The sequence below is a fragment of the Chiloscyllium plagiosum genome, chromosome 37 (genome assembly GCF_004010195.1).
Source record: "Chiloscyllium plagiosum isolate BGI_BamShark_2017 chromosome 37, ASM401019v2, whole genome shotgun sequence".
In the NCBI taxonomy this organism is placed as follows: Eukaryota; Metazoa; Chordata; class Chondrichthyes; order Orectolobiformes; family Hemiscylliidae; genus Chiloscyllium; species Chiloscyllium plagiosum.
Window position 1 is genome coordinate 15,903,416 of NC_057746.1, and position 17,995 is coordinate 15,921,410.

General features: G+C 40.2%; 1 protein-coding gene across 4 annotated transcripts in view; it reads right to left on the reverse strand.

Annotated features, from left to right (window-relative positions):
* The window catches only part of LOC122541318 (netrin-G1-like), a 910,622-nt gene that overhangs the window by 421,982 nt on the left and 470,645 nt on the right, over window positions 1–17,995 (reverse strand). The gene's annotated exons all lie outside the window — the stretch shown is intronic.

The window sequence follows — 17,995 nt, forward strand, 5'->3', positions numbered from 1 at the left end:
CTTGATTGGGTTTTAGAATGCTGGTGCAAAATGTAAACAGATTGGTTAGATTTCAATTGTTGTCAAAACAGCAACCAACTCAGGTATCTATTTCGCAGCCAAATGCTACATCTTTTCAATTTTCCAGTAGGTTCCGAGACTGACAGTTGGTCAAACAGGTGTCAGTAAGCTTTCACTGCAATACGCCATTCACTCTCTCTTAAAGGTACAATACATGCCTTCAATTTCATAACACGAGAAAATGCAACCTCTAATTCTGTTTCACACACATCATGATACAGATTTATACCAACCAGGGAGATACACCTTACATTATTGTTGATGACTTGGAATGCAGCTCCAGTCATCCACCTCACTTTCTGCTATCTCTGACTTCATGTAATTAGATTAGATTGGATTACTTACAGTGTGGAAACAGGCCCTTCGGCCCAACAAGTCCACACTGCCCCGCCGAAGCGCAATCCACCCATACCCCTACATCTACCCCTTACCTAACACTACGGGCAATTTAGCATGGCCAATTCACCTGACCTGCACATCTTTGGACTGTGGGAGGAAACCGGAGCACCCGGAGGAAACCCAAGCAGACACGGAGGAGAATGTGCAAACTCCACACAGTCAGTCGCCTGAGGCGGGAATTGAACCCGGGTCTCTGGCGCTGTGAGGCAGCAGTGCTAACCACTGTGCCACCGTGCCTCCTATAAATTGTTTCGAGATGCTTCGATATTATGTCAAGTATGAAGTAGCTTGCAATCATAATTTGCTGTTATAAATAGGTTTTTAGTTAACTTCTTTCAAAATATTGATTTAAAATAATTGAACCCGATGCAGTCTGTTGGACATGAGGGCATCTCTCATTCAGCTTCACAAACAAACTTCTGTGGGGTCACTGTTCCTTTTAATATTTCGTGGTTTCTTCACGGCCTTCTGATAGACATAACTTGTTTCACAATAAAATTAGGAAACTTTTCGATATGCACTGACGTAGAAATAAATGAAAAGAAGTAGGCCTTTCAGCCCGACAAGTATGATCTGCCAGGAATGCTGATTGAATGTATCAAGAACTTTTATTCGCACTATGCATTTTAACCTTCACACCTTAGAAATGAAGATTACACCAACCTTCATTTTCAGTTTATTCAACGCATGTTAAAACTGAATTGCTTCCAGGGTGGTCTAGGGTATCGATCTGAAAGATTTTCCACTCCATGAGGAAAAACAAGCTCTCCACATTTTGATCCTGAGAAGTCATCCTTATTTTAAGTTATGAATCATAGTTTTTGACTGTCAAGCCAGAGGAACAAGGGTACTTGCACACGTTTTCTAGATCTGTTTAAGTGATTTGTAAATTTCAATGAGACGCTTTAAAACTCCTAAATCTATAGAGCAATTTCGATCAATCTTTGTTCAGGGGAATGTCCTGAAGTTTGGAAAACAAATCTGGTGAAACTTCATTAGATTTCTTCTACACTAAATATATCTTTGAGTGAATGTCGCCAACACTGCATACAGTAGTGCAGCTGTAGTCTATGCAACCTCCTACATAATTATAGCAACACTTCAGTACATCTGTACTCATATCCCCTTGCGATAAATGTGAACATTCCATGCGCCTTCCTATTCTGTCACGGCACTTCAACGCTTGCCTTTAGAGATTTATTTTGACAACTACAGTAAGTTGCCCTTGTTCATTTGGGATTTTCAGACCTCTCACCAATTGTGGAATACTTTGGGCATATTGTCTTTTACGAAATTGTACAACCTCCAATATACAAAGATCACACATCAATTGCCTTCTTCTCACCAATTATTATGACTGTCCAAATTCTCCAGAAAATGTTTTATATCTTCCTCATTAGATGCATCCTTGTTTTACTTTGTGTCATCTGCAACTTTGGAATATTGCATTTGGTTCGTATGTCCACATCATTGATATATGTTGTGAACTGACATATGTCTTGAGCTTCAGTTAATCATAGTGTGGAAATATGAGCATGACTATTTTTCCCCAATTCTTGTTTCCTTCTGATAGTTAAATATTAATAAATGTCAATATACCTTTTCTCAGATGACATGGTATTTTGCAAGTAATGATTGATGATGAATTCAACAAAAAGAATGTGAAGAGGATTTCTGGACTTTGCGTCATAGATTCACATTGAAGTGATTACAATGGTTTGCCATCTCATTCTGCGGGATTGCTGAGCAATAGACACTGTTCGTCTTACCGAATGGCCATCCAGTGTATGCAAATTTTAACAGCTGATAATCAGTCGGTTTTATCGTAGCACCACTTTAGGATCCGTCCTGAAAGTAGTTTCATGTTAATCTAGAGATTAGGCTCTGAAACATTGAGAGAGGAGCACTGTCCTAACAAGACGTCCATTTCATTTTTTTTCACCTGATCCCAAATATTCATTTCCTTTAATTGATATGATTAATTGCGTCATTGTTACTGTCACTGGAAGATGTAATTGTCACACGTTAGTTTGAATAAAGTTTTCAGTTTGGCAACTTATTGCCGACAAGAGATGATGCAAAAACAGCCTCAGACAAAGGGGGAAGTTAGGTAAAATTAGTTGTTTCACTTATGATAAATGCTGTAAAGGCGAATGTGTTAAGAGAGGTACCAAACCCAGTGTCACTAGGGGAATTCACCTCAACAACTGTTTGGATGAAATCTATTTGATCAAGTTTGAAAAGTTGAAACCCACTTTTGTGTCTCTCAAACTTGACAGCTCTCTGTTGGCAGTTTATAGATTTGCCTCTATTTTCTTTAATCTTAGCCTAGAATTGATTCTTTTGATTGCTGTTGACGTCTGAGAATTTTTTTGATAATATTCTTAAATTTGAACTCACTTACACACTCATCTCCATGCAAGATGTACCTTTGGAGATGTGGAACTACGTAACAATTGAAGTATCCTCTGTTTAGGTGTCGCAATTATTCTTGGCATAATTGCTTTTTCAGGTTAGATTAGATAAAATTAGATTAGATGGTCACATGTCCCCAGGTCCAGGAATACAAGAGTACAGGGAAAAGTAAAATGAGTCACAACTCCCCTGCCCCTTCATAGAGATCAATGCAATTCGCATCAACCAAAGAAACACAACAAAAGCAAATTCAATGTCCCAATCTGTCCAGGTAGCTCTTGGTTCTCCCTGCCGATGCCAACAATTGACTAGGCGATGGAGCCTCCAACATTGACGGGGGTCTGGTGAGGTCTAGTTTCAGGGCTCACTGATGCTACTGCTGCAACAAGGAGTTTCACTTGCTGGCAGCATCGTAGCATGGCCGCCACTATGAGTCCTGCATTGTATCGAGCAATGCTGCCACAGCTGCAACAGTGCATTGGTGCTTCCTGCGCAAGGCACAATAACGTCGTCACTAATGGAGCAAAAGTCACCACTCTACAGCGTCATCTTGCCACAGCTGCCTTAAGTTCCACACTGGGCCAATGCTTGCTACTATCACTGATCCATTCAATCAAGACCATCAATTTAGCTTCCTAATTTAAGACAAATGGCCAAAGGTAAACGAAAAGACTGTAAAGTTGAAAAAAAGGAAAAAGAAAGTAAAGTATAAAGGAGCGAGCAAGCCTCAGACACATGCTCCTTAATGCTGCTCCCATGCTGCTGAAATTCAGATTATGGACACTTCCATATTAATAACCAACTTGCTGAACGTACAAGTCTTGTTTTCAACCACGATTAGTTTTGTAGATCAATTTGATTTATATTTTTTATCTTCCTGTCAGTTCTGATGACCGGATCACGCTTGGAGATGATCTTTTCCTGAGTTTGTCAGCAGTAGACAGTTTCTCTCTCCACGTGGACCTGGTTGCAGAAATTGTCAATTACTTCAATTGGTGTTTTTTTTTTGTTTGATCACGTGAGTAGTAACATCACGTAGTCCAGAGCACAACATTTTAAAATCGGTTTGCGTGGAGAAAAAAGATCACATAAGGCCATGACATTTTGAGGTTTTGCCTACATAATTGGTGCAGCAGCATCAGCATGCTGAATAACGTTGACACGAATGTGAAATTCTTTTTGTTCGCTTTCAAATATGTTCATGAGGAGTTTCCAAACTAGTTACATGTAAATGCACGCACCAAATATTTTTATCACAATGTTTATGTGAGTAGGTATGAAAATACATCAAACAGATGAGAAACTATTGATATATTGCATATATTCCAATATCCAAGCAGTGAAACTTTTTTTTTATTGTTATTATCCTGATAGTCTGAGCTACTAGATAAAATCTGTAGAGTGTGGAAACAGGACAGTTGGCTCAATAAGTCCACTCCGACCCTGTGAAGGATATCCCACTCAATTCCATTCACGTGCACTGTATTTCCCCTGACTAATGCACCAAACTTACACCCACTATGGGCAATTTAGCTTGGCTAATTCACGTAATCTTCATACTTTTTGGAATGAGGAAGGAAACCAGAATATACAGAGGAAACCCACGCATACATGAGGAGAATGTGCAAAATCCACACAGACAGTTGTCAGAGACTGGAGTCAAACCCAGGTCCCTGGCACTGAGGAGCAACAGTGCTAATCACTGACCCACCGTGTCACTCGAAAATGAAGAAATGAAATGGCCAGCAAGGGCAAAGGCCAGCCACAAAATTTCTCACAAGGGCATCACTTTGAATTGATATTGCCCATTTTAGGTTACAGTTTCTTTTCCTTTCTCTGATAAAGTTACCGATCAATAACCATGCAGGAAGTCCAACAATGTGACATAACAGGTTTTTCCAACTTTCTCTGTCGAGTCCTCTAGTCTTGGTATTGGATATGAGTCCTTTTTTTTTATTATGGCGTTGACCTTCTGATTTTCCACACAAAATCGTTGAGTTCCATCAGGTTTGGGAACTAACACGATAATGAACTCAACTCGCTCTGACTCGGTTCAACTGCATCCACTTCCTTGTGGACCTGTATGGTTTTGAAATGATTCAGCCACAAGTGGTGTTGTTTTATTGGAACGGCATTCCCTACTTCTAAATCATGCACAATAACATTAGTCCTCCCCATCATATTTCTGAATATATCCTCATGCAATCTGCAACAAACTTTTCAACTGTGTTCTTTGCTCCTGATGCAGATTGTTCATTAACCTATCCCACTCCTCAAGGAATTCCTCATTGCTTAATGTACTTTGAGATAAATCAAATTCTACAACATCTGGGTATGATACCTCACTCTGCGAGGCAGTAAATAACACCTGTCTCTCCAATTCCTTCTCTCTACTCTGATAAGGTTTCGATGCACTCACATGAAATACCCAGAACAGTTTTTTTTTTCCTACCTGGCAACTTTACCAGATAGTTTACATTACTCAACTTTTTTTCTCAATTTGATAGGGACCACTAAACCTGTCTTTGAAGTATCTCCTACCATTGGTAGCAATACTAATACGTCATCACGACGAGAAAACGCCCGAATTTCAGAGCTTTTATCTGCCACCTGCTTCATTCTACACTGAACCCTTCTCAGGTGATGCTGAGCTAAATCCCCGACGCGATCTAATCTCTCCATCACCTCTGATACATAATTCAAGTGTGTGATCTCTGACTTCGGTCCTGTAAATTTCTCTTGAATTAATTTCAAAGAGCATCTCACTTCATGTCTGAATGTTAACTCAATGAGAGTAAATTGAGCAGACTCGTTTGATCCATCTCAAATGGCAAAATATTCGAATGGGATACCTTTTTCCCAATCATTCTAGTAATTCTGAAATTACGATTTCAACATGGCCTTCAGGGTCTGATGCCATCCTTCTAATTCTCCCTGCCATTCAGGATGATATACACTAGATTTAAAGTGCTGCCTGCCTAAGCTATCCATGATTTCTTTAAACAGCCTAGCCGTAAAATTAGACCCTTGGCCTGATTGAATATGTCTGGTTTGCACAAAATGTGTGACGAAAGCAATCCCACTCCACTACCACGCTTTTTGCCTTGATGCTCCATAATGGAATTGCCTCTGGAAATCTGATAGACACAGCTATTATGATTAGCATGTCCTGGTTCCAACTTTTAGTTCTTGGGAGTAGACCTACACAATCAATTATAACTCGTGTGAAAGTTCTTCCAAAGCAGAAATTTGCAAAAAAAGGTATTTTTTTTATTGCCTGTGGCTTACCTACCATTCGGCATGTATGAAATGTACAGTAAAAGTTAACAATATCCTTGTGCAGTCCAGGACAATAGAAATTATTTTGTGCATTAGCCGGAGTCTTCCATATACCTAGGTGAACTCCTACAGGTATTTCATGTGATACCCATAACGCTTCTTTTCTGTATGCTCCCAGCAGCACAATCTGGTGCACTTCTGTACATTTCTCCTCTGCACTAACTTGCTATGGTCTCCATTTTCGTCTTAGGATTCTACTTTTTAGATAGTAACGCTCAGGATTATTCTCTGCCTCCGTTTCTGAATATGCATCAACATATATATCTTTTATTTTTTCGTCTTTCCGTTGTAAGTTCACTCTCGTTTCAGGACGAAATACATCTGCCTGTTCATGTTTTTCCTGTACCATTACATCACGCAAGATATCCACTCTTTCGATTTCAACATCTTCATCTTTGTCTGTACCTTTTGCTTGATGCCATTACTTATCACAGTGGGACCTTGTTACTACACAGTCTGCCAAAATTTCAGTGTATTTTACTTTAAGTCTCCAGTTCTCCTTTCTTCCTTGGGCTTCTCCCCAACAAGGGGTGACTCTCCCACCTTGAATCCTGCTAATTCATTCAGAAGAGCAAACTGTATTCCTGGAACTGGCTCCCTGTCAATCAATCCCACTCTTGCTTCTCCAGTCTTGAGTTGGCACTCCAAACTGATCTTTCATAGGTGAGTACAAATTTTCTGTCCATCTACCCCACAGATTACCACTTCCTCGGGGAACAATTCAGCAAGAATGCAAATACGTTTGCAGTGAGATCTCTGAAATTGAAATCTCTGGGAGAGAAATATCTGGAAATGAGTTTTAAACACCTCCTGCAGAATAATCTATCTTAGAGCCTCATAGGCCATCTCTCTTTCAGGCCCACACCCATCTATCAAAATTATTGAGCTTAATTCTTTCAAACTCAATATAAGTCCGATCTGAATCTTTCTTAATGTTTCTGAAACGCTGTCTATATGCATCTGGTACCAATTTTTGTGCACTCAAAATATCTTGTCTGATATCTGCATAATCTCTTGGTGCCTCATCTGACAGCGCTACAAATAGCTCACTATTTGCTTAATCTGTACTAGCATTACTCACAAGTCCCCTGACCACTCCATCTGCCTCGCCAATTTTTCAAATGAAATAAAGAAGGCATCAACATCTCTCGCAGCCAAATTTGGCAATGTTTAACATATTTAGATATGTCACTACTTTCTCTCGTCGTGTCCTTCTTTTAACCTCTTTCCTGACTAATTCGCAACATCTGAAGTTCAAATTCTCTTTTTTCTTCTCCCTTTCTACACCTAAGCGCCTGACAAACTCTCGTACAATTTCAGCTTTACTTCTGTTCTTGGTTAAACCCAAACATACCCTCTTTGATAATTTTAAAAGTATGGTCTTTTTCTGACCATCTCAACTTTCTTGACAAACTTGGGAATCACCGTCAAAGTCAAAAGCTCTTTAGCAATTTTAAGAGGCATTTCTCTCACGTTTAATTTAACTAACCACAAGTAACTAAATGAAACAAATCGTCTCCTCTAAGTTTTATTTAAAGATATAGGAAACTAATCGGCAAGTATTTACATAGCTGGGATCATTAGTACCCCAAATCTGTTCAAATCTATGCAAGTCTTACACTAGATCTGTCTAAACTTGGCCAAATCCCGGAATAGCTCCCAAACTGAAATATTTTAGCACGATGATAGTCACCCTGTTTTTCTCATGGTTATCTTGTATGTGCACATATCTCATGCCAGCAAGAGTCGAATAAAAAGGCATAATGTCATCATTCTACGACTCAAAGGGAATTAACTGAGTAAATTCGCTTGGGGCATCTCTAATGGCAAATAATATGAATGGGATACCTTTATCCCAATCATTCGGGTAATCCTGGCAGTATGCTCTTCACATGGTCTTCAAGGTCTGATGCTAAATTTCTAAAGCTCCCTTGGAATTCAGGATGATACGCACTGGATTTAAAATGCTGTATACCTAAAATATCCTTACCCTCCTTTACCTTCCAAGCAGTAACATTTGTTCCTTGGTCCGACTGAATCTATCTGGGTAGCCCATACCGTGTGAAGAAAGCTGTGAACACCGCGGGCATATTTTTTGCCTTGATACTCTACAATGGAATTGCCTCCAGTCATCTGGTAGACACGTCCATTATGATTAACAAGTACTGGTTCTCACTTTTAGTTCTTGGGACGGGACTGAGACAATCAATTATAACCCACATGAAAGGTTCTTCAAATGCGGGAACTATAAACAAAGGTGTTGGTTTTATTACCACCTGTGGCTCACCTACCATTTGGCTTGTATGACACGTACAGCAAAAGTTAACCACACCCTTGTGAATTCCACGTCAATAAAAATGTTTTTTTTAAAACTTAACCTCAATCTTTCGTATCCCGAGTTGACCTCACACAGATAGTTCATCTGTTACCCATAACACTTCCTATCCGTATGTGACCGGCAACACAATCTAGTGCACTTCGGCCCATTTCTCCTCTACACTAACCTGCTCTGGTCTCCATTTCCGTCTGAGGATTCTATCTTTCAGATAATAACCCTCAGAAATATTATCTGCCTCCTGCTCAGAGTATGCATCCTCATATATATCTTTTATCATCCTGTCTTGTTGTTGCAAGTCTCTTAGTCTTTCAGGACTAAACAGCTCTGCCTGACCCTCTGCTTGTTCAGGTGTTTTTTGCACCATTACATCAAACAGGATATCTACAAACCGAACCTTAATCCTTCATCTTTCTCTTTAATTTTCGCTTCGTGCTGTGACTTATGATAGTTGCATCTGATTACCACGCTGTTTGGAAAAATACCAGGATGTTTCTGTTTTAACTCCTCAGTTTCTTGGTCTTCCTTGAGCTTCTCCACACAAGGGGCGTCACTCCCACCTTTGATCCTGCCAAAGAACAATCTGAACATTTCCAAGAACAATCTGAATTTCTGGAACTGACACTCTGTCAATCACTCCCACTGTAATTTCCCCAGTCTTAAGTTGGCAGTCCAACCTGAACTTATATAGGAAACGCTAAATTTCTATTCCACAAATTACCAGACTCTAGGGGAAAAGATCATGAAGAGTGCATATTCACTCATTACTTACGAACAGCGACTGGTTATTTCCTGTATCTCACAAAATTACATTGTCTTGTTCTTCTCCCCTGTAATTTCGGACCAAACTTTACACACAGAGACGAATTATTTGTAGACATCAGGTCCTAACTCCTAGGCTGTGCGCTGCCCTGCAGCTCCTTGGCTCTTCTTGGGATCTCCTTAGTTACCTTCGCTAATGCAACTGGCTTAACTTGTTTTAACTCAACTTGTCCCACGATCCATTCTTTAACGACCAGCAATGTGTCTTTACGTGTCCTACTTTCTGGCAGTGAAAACACCATTTCCCAATGTGATTCCTTTTCTCCGCTACGAATTACAATCTGGAAATGTGGCAATGATCCATTTTCTCATTGGACAATTTTCTGTCTGTTAGCCTTAATAAATTCTTAATAAATGACAATATATTGCTTTCTATGCCAGGGAGATTAGCACGTAATGTATTGTCGTAGATAAAGGATTAGCTACCAGATAGAAAGCAGAGAATGTTGCTGGATGAAGGACTCTGGAGTCCCGTTAGAGCAACTGTAGCAGTTTGCCATTGTTTTCCACTGGATTGCTGCTCGTCCGGAAGGCCATCAAAAGCAAGACGTTTGATTGAAGTGTGTCAACTTCAACACAAGGAGCATCCTGAATAAGGTGGGTGAACTTGCAATATGGATTGATAACGGGATTTCAGTGTTGTGGCCATTTCAGAGACATGGATAGAGCAGGGACAGGGATGGTTATTGCAGGTTCTGGGATTTTTATGTTTCAGGAGGAACAGAGAAAATGGCAAAAGAAGGGTTGGAGTGACACTGTTAGTCAAGGACAGCCTTATGGTTGCAGAAAGGACATTTGAGGACTCGTCTACTAAGGATGTATGGACTGAAATTAGAAACAGGAAATGAGAGGTTACCCTGTTGGGTGTTTTCTATAGGCCTCCAAATAGATCAAGAGGTAGAGAGGATAGGATAGCAAAGACGATCATCGATAGGAATGAGTGACAGGGTAGATTTTATGGGGGATTTTAACTTGCCAAATATTACCCGGAAATGCTATAGCTCAAGTACATTAGAAGGGTTAATCTTTATCAAATGTGTGCAGGAGGGTTTCCTGGCACAGTATGTTGACAGGCCAACAAGGAGCGAGGCCACATTAGATTTGGTAAACATTAGTTAGAATGAGACAGGTCAGGTGTTCCATTTGAAGATAGGTGACCACTTTGGTGATAGCGACCACAATTCAGTTATGTTTACTGTAGTGATGAAAAGGAATAGGTATATACCGCAGTGCAAATGTTATAGATGCGGCAAACGTGATTACGATGTGATTAGACAAGATTTAGTATGCATAGGATGGGGAAAGAAACTGCAGGAATGGGCACATATGGAGTTTATTCAAGGACCAAATAATGCGGGTCATTGATAGGTATGTACCGGTCAGGCAGAGAGGTAGTTGTCGAGCGCAGGAGCCATAATTTACTCAGGAAGTTAAATCTCTTGACAAGACGAAGAAGAAGGTTTATATCAGGATGAGATGTGATGGGGCAGTTAGGGCGCTTGAGAGTTACAAGTCAGCCAGGAAAGACCTAAAGAGAGAGATAAGAAGAGACGGGAGGGGACATGAGAAGTTTTTGGTGGATAGGATCAAGAAAAACCCTAAGGCTTTCTATCGGTATATCAGGAAAAAAGCGAATGACAAGAGTAAGATAAGGGACAAGCAAGCACAGTAGTGGGAAGCTTAGCGTGGAGTCAGAGAAGATAGAGCAAGTGCTAAATGAATACTTTCCATCAATATTCACATCCAATAAAGACGATGTGGTCGAGGCGAATACAACGACACAGGCTAGTAGACGGGATGGGATGGAGGTGCATAAGGATGAGGTGGTGGTAATTCTGTCAAGCCGTAAAATACCATCCGAGGCAGGGTGGTATTTACCCTAGAATTCTCTGAGAAGCCAGGGAAAAGTTTGCCGAAACTTTGACTTTAACTTTTATGTCATCATTGCCGACAGGAATACTGCCAGAAGACTGGAGGATAGCAAATGTTGACCCTTGTTCAAGAAGGGAGCAGAGAGAACCCTGGAAATTATCGACCTGTGAGCTATACTTCAGCTGTGGGTAAAGTGTTGGAAAGCGTTGTAGGAGATAGGATTTATAATCATCCAGAAAGGAATATGTTGATTCGGGACAGTCAACACGGTTCTATGAAGTGTAGGTCGTGCCTCACAAACCTTATTGACAAGGTGACCAAACAGGTGAATGATTGTAAAGCAGTTCATATGGTGTATATGGATTTCAGTAAGGCGTTTGATAAGTGTGGTAGGCCATTGCACAAAATAGGGAGGCATAGGATTGAGGGTGATTTAGCAGTTTTGATTAGAAATTGGCTCGCCGAAAGAAGACAGAGAGTGGTGGTTGATGCGAAATATTAATCCTGGAGTTCGGTTACTAATGTACTACCGCAAGGATCTGTTTTGGGGACACTTTTGTTTGTCATTTTTATCAATGATCTGGATGACGGCATAGAAGGACGGGTTAGTAAATTTGTGGATGACACTAATGTCAGTATAGTTGTGGATAGTGACGAACGATGTTGTAGCTTACAGAGAGACAAAGATAAGCTACAGAGCTGGACTGAGAGGTGGCAAATGGAGTTTAATGCTTAAAAGTGTGAAGTGATTCACTTTGAAAGGAGTAAGAGGAATGTAGATTGCTCGGCTAATGATAAGATTCTTGGTAATTTAGATGAGCAGAGAGATCTCGGTGACCATACACATAGATCCTTGGAAGTTGTCACCCGGATTGATCGGGTTGTAAAGAAGGTGCGTTAGCTTTTATTGGTAGGGGGATGGAATTTCAGAACCATGAGATCATGCTGCAGTTGTACAAACATCTGGCGCAGCCACATGTGGAGTATTACATACAGTTCTGGTCACCACATTATAGGAAGCATCTGGAAGCTTTGGAAAGGCTTCAGAGGAGATTTACTGGGATGTTGCCTAATATGGAGGGAAGGTCTTACGAGGAAAGGCTGAGGGATTTGAGGCTGTTTTCTTTAGGGAGAAGATGGATGAAAGGTGACCTAATTGAGACATAGATACGATAATCAGAGTGTTAGATAGGTTGGGCAGTGAGAGCCTTTTCCTTCCGATGGCAATGGTTAGCACGAGGACACATAGCTTCAAATTGAGGGTTGATAAGTATAGGACTGATGTCAGAGATAGTTTCTTTACTCGGAGAGTAGTAGGGGCGTGGACCGCACTACTTTCAACAGTATTAGACTCGCCAGCTTTAAGGACATTAAAATAGTTATTAGGTAGACGTATGGATGAGAATGGAATAGTGTAATTTAGATGGGCTTCAGATTGGTTACACAGGTTGGTGCAACATCGAGGGCCGAAGGGCCTGAAGTGCGCTGTAATGTTCTATTTTCTATGCTCTAAACGTATCGAAGGATTTACAGGCTGAGAATCAAATGGTTTGGTTATAGTAACACTTTAACATGGATCACCATAATAGTTTTATGCTGGCCCAGAAACTGTATTCTGTAGCATTAGAGAGAGGAAGATTGTGACTCCAGAATTGCTAATTATATTTTTCTCTTTGTTCCTAAATATTCTTTGTCATTCAGTAACGGACTTGCCTCACCAATCGCTAATGACATAAATGAAAAATTGTTCCAAATGTAATATTGGTCTCAGTAAGCAACTTGTCATCTGTGAGAGCTGATGGAAATGTTACCTCAGAAATCTAGGGAGGTTTCCATGAAATCAATCATTGTGCATATGATGATGGTTCAACAAGAGAATGTGGAAAGAGAAAATCTTCACAAAATGTCGTGAGAGAATTTATCCCTAATCGTTGCTGAAGGATTAATTCTAGTGTCACTTATTTTCCAAGACTGATAGAGCACTTTGAGCCTCTGAATGACCATATGAGTGACAGATTTACACCCAGTATTAATCTTCAGTCACAATTTCCCTCTTGATATTGACTTTGAGATCTCAGCTTTCCTTCGATAGCATACTCTCAATAGAATTTTGGCTTTCCACCTTTCTCCTTGCAAGGTACGTGATGATACTATGATTTCAAGAGATGTACTTTTTTCTTGAAGAGAGGTTAAGGCAGATGTGAAGGATGATCCAAGCCAACAAAGTAAACCACTTGTGCGATATTCTTTTTAGTTAGAACAACGCAAACAACGTGGAAATGTTTTATCAAGTTACCAGTGATCCAAGATTTTAGTTTATCTTTTAGCACTGCAGGGATTTGGAAACTGCTTGACATCTCTGACTGCAACATAAATGCACCCGAGTTATCTCTCTCTACCTCTCGTTTTCTCTCTCTCATACTTTTGCAAAGTTTGCTGAACTGTCTAAAGAATATCACGTCCTATTTGTGTTACTAACGGCTATCTGTTGCTGCAAACACCTTTGTTTCATTCTGAACTGAGAAATAACCAGTCATAAGATTGGTTGGCAGTCATGCATCTTGACTATATTCTTAGTCTGGCGCTTCCATTTGTTGCCACTCTACTGTTTCGTGCCCTCCGTATTCGTCGCGTACGTTATCAAGCACAACCTGTAAGAGACAACAGGGAAGTAGAAGTGGTGAAACTCCTCGCGAAGTACTTAGGGAGACACAAAAAAAAATCCCTCATTTTGCTTTTTGGTTGTCTTGGGGAAATTTCATTCTCTTATGGTCGATCCATGCAGTGGATTCTGCATGGGTTGGAATACTGTTATTAGAATCTGAACTTGCATCAATGTGTTTGATAAGATGATAATTAGGATTCATGTTACAGCTCCTAAGATGCTGCACGTGCATTTGCATTTATGTCATGCCTCAGAGTAAGTTTAGAGAGCATTTTAAAAATGTGGCCCAGGAATCGATTTATTTAAATATGTCAATTCATTCAATAATGAAAGCTGAATAATTCCCAGCATTAATATTAACTCTCACTGAATTCGTTCTCTGAAACTCTAGATCTAGCTTTGTCTGTGTGAATAGGACACATACCAGAGATGAATAATTATTACGAGGGAAGTCTTCAAAATATCAAGGCAGCATATTAGCAACTTTGAAGAAGGAAAAAACTATTCAAAACTGAAGTTGAAAAAAAATATGATGTGGAGCACTTTGTTGGGGAAAACCCCTCATATAGAAGTAGAATAACAGCTATAAGTGACGTTGGGAAAGATATTAAAATGATAATTGAACTAACGACACATCAATCCAATACGTGCTATCAAGTTAGCAAACCAACCACGCAGTTTTTATGAAATCAGCAGGTTGTGCAAAGCATACGTCAAATCCTTTCTTGAAGCACAGTTACACTTTTGGTTGCCATATAGTATGAGAATTGAATACCTACAGTGTGGAAACAGGCCTTTCGACCCAACACGTCCATACCAACCCTCCGAGGAGTAACCCAACCAAACCCATTCGCCTTGCCTCCGTTTACCCTTGAATAACGCACCCAACGGGTGGGCCAATTCACCTAAACTGCACATTTGTGGGAGGAAACGCAGACAGACACGAGGAAAATTTACAAACTCTACATAGAAAGTCGGCCGAGGCTGTAATCGAAGCCAGGTCCGTGGCACTGTGAAACAGCAGGGCTAACCACTGCGCAGCTGTACTGGCCGAAGAGCTACTTTGACAAACACTGTAAAGGGTTAGAAGAGGATGAACAGGTAATTGAACAAAAAAAAATGTTGGCATGAACATAACAGGAAGTTATTAAAATGGGAGGTCACACATCTGATCAACCAGAAAATTAAAGGTATCTTAACTGGCTATTTAAACTATGATAAATACTAATGGATTAGATACAGTGCTTGTCTACTTTTTTGTGGGGAAAATTACATTTAGAAAGCATCAAAATCCGACAATGCAAGTAATCTACTGTGACCCCAATGAATTTCTTAGTCAAATAGTTCATGATTCAAATCAGGCGAAGCTTGCAAAGGAGACAACGTATAATAGAGTTGAAAAGCTGAATCAAATACAGAAAAGGAAACAACAATGGAAAGAATAGATTAAGAAAATACAAGATAAGAGAACAGAGCAAACGTTAGTATGCTCTGATAAAATTCTCTGAACAATCGTAAAAGTCTTAACACTAATAAGGGTATTGGTGTTCAAAATAATTTAACTGGCAAGAGTGATCATGATTGAGTGATAAAAATACAAGGTGATATAAATACAAATGAATACATTTTCTGAAAGCAAATTCGAGATGCTAATTTCTCAATATGCAGTTAGAATGTGAAATTTGTTATCATGCAGAGTGATGGATGTTTGCAGGTAATAGGATGAAACAGGGAGAAGGGAAGAGACTGACATGCTGACGGAGATATGTAAGTGCAAATATAGCTCTGAATACTTCATAAAAATGAATCGTTTGCTGTGAGCTAATCAGAGGTTCCTGGCAAACGTGAGCTGGCAAAAAAAATTTCTCTGGAGGCAATAATACCGCTGATAACTGTTTCCAACTCCATTTTGTCTTTCTGTGTTATAATAACTAGTATGTTTTGATTCTGCCATCTCACAATGAATCAGTCAATATTGTGGCATCGCCTTCCTTTTTCTCAGCGCCAATGTGAGCTTGGTAAAGAATCAAAGGTATATTTTGATGCCAACAAGCAGGTGAGACATCGAATTTATTTGCTGTATTTTAACAAAATCAATGCAGGATAACAAAACAAGACACGAAATCTCTTCACTTTGAAGTTGTTTAAAAAATCCTGCTCGCAATGTCGTAGAAACAAAACGTAAAGAAAACATTTTGTTTTGTTATCATAATGGAGATATGTTTCATTTTACATTTGTTAATTTAGTCTTTCAGTGCCAGTAAAGCCTATTTCTTCATGGATTCTGAACTTGCAGCAACGTCAAGAAATGCGTCGGACAACAGCCAACGTTTCAACACTGAAAGAGAAAATTACTGCAGATGCTGGAATCTGCACTGAAAACAAAAAAAAATGCTGCAAATCACAATGGGTCAGGCAGTATCCGTGGAGAGAGAGCAAGCTAATATTTTGAGTCTCGCTGACTCTTCATTGGAGATAACATGAAGTGAGGAGGTGAGCATTTAACCAATAACGGTCAGGGTGTGGAGTGCTGGGGGAGCAAGGGTGGTGTTAATGCAGAGAAAGTGTTCAAATTCTGAGACTGTCAGAACAATGGAGTGTCTAATTTTAAAACGAATAGAACAGATGGTCCCATTGCAGTACAGGACAGAGGAGAGAAGACATGCTAACAGAAAATGCAACCACCACAGCTAAAATGGAGGAACAGGGCGTGAGTTCACAAGGTGAAGGCGATGAACTCAATATTAATTCCACAATGATGTACAGTGCCTGTTTGGAAGATGAGATGTTGAATCTTCAGTTTGAACTCTAATTTGCGGAAGCGTTTCAGCATGCCAATGACAGCGCAGTAGGCATTCAAGCAGAATGCTGTATCAAAAAGACCAGTTGTGGGAAGATCGGGGTCATGTTTACACACGGTCTGTAGGTGTCCTGTAACGTGGTCACCAGGTCTGTGTTTGATTTCTCCAATGTATAGTAGGCTACAATGGGTGCAATATGTGTATTAGACAAGATGCTGGTGAACTGTTGCTTCACGTGGAAAGAGTTCTTCGCCCATTGATAGGTGACGGTGGAACAGATGAAGGGGCAGGTGTTGCACCTTCTGTGGTTACATTGGAAGATGTCATGGGAACAGAGAAGGTTGGTGTTGGTGATCACTGAGTAATGAACTATGGTGTCCTTTACGGAATGGTCCCTACGAAGTGTAGACATGGTGAGAACAGAGGTGGGTTTCGTGGTAGCCTTCTGTGGGAGTTGTCCGAAATGGCAAAAGATGATCCTTTGAAAGCAAAGGTTAGAGGGATGAAAAGTGATGAGAAGGGTGACTGATCACATTGTTGTGAGTTTTCGGAAGGGGAAAGGCTGTAAGTGCGGTTATAGGTCGGATTTGATGAGAAACACGTTGTTTTGGTAAGTGACATCATCTGAAAAGATATGACATGGATGAATGAACTGTAGGAGTGGGATGAAATCTTTACAGAACGTGGAATATGAAGACATTTAGTTAAAGTCGTTAAGGGTGTCACTGCCTTTACAGTGTATGGCAGTGAACAGTTTATTTCTCAAAATGGAGACAGACAGGTCAAGCAATGGAAAGGAAGTGTTGGAGATATATCTTGTGAAAATTACAGAGTGGTGGAAAGTGGGTACAAAATTGACAATTTTTTCAAGTTCCAGGTGGGAGCATGCAGCAGTACTGAAAGATTCGTCCATGTACTGAAAAATAATTCTCGGAAGAGGCTAGTATAGAACTGGAGCAAGAATTGTTCCACATGCCCCATTAATAGGCAGACATAACCAAATCCCATATGGGTGTTCATAAGTCACTCCTTTGGCTTTTCACAAATGAGATGAATGAAACGAGAAACTGTTCAGTAAGACAACAACTTCAACAAAGCAGGGGTGAGTGGTGATGGATGGGGTAACTTTAGGCCTCTGGTTGAGGAAGAAGCTAACAGCACTCAGACTGTCCTGGTGGGGATTGGAGGAATTGCACATGTATTGTGAAGAACGAGCAGTTAGAGCTATGGAACGAGAAATTGTCAACGTTGCAGAGGGCATCCGAGGAATCAAGGATGTAGAGGAGC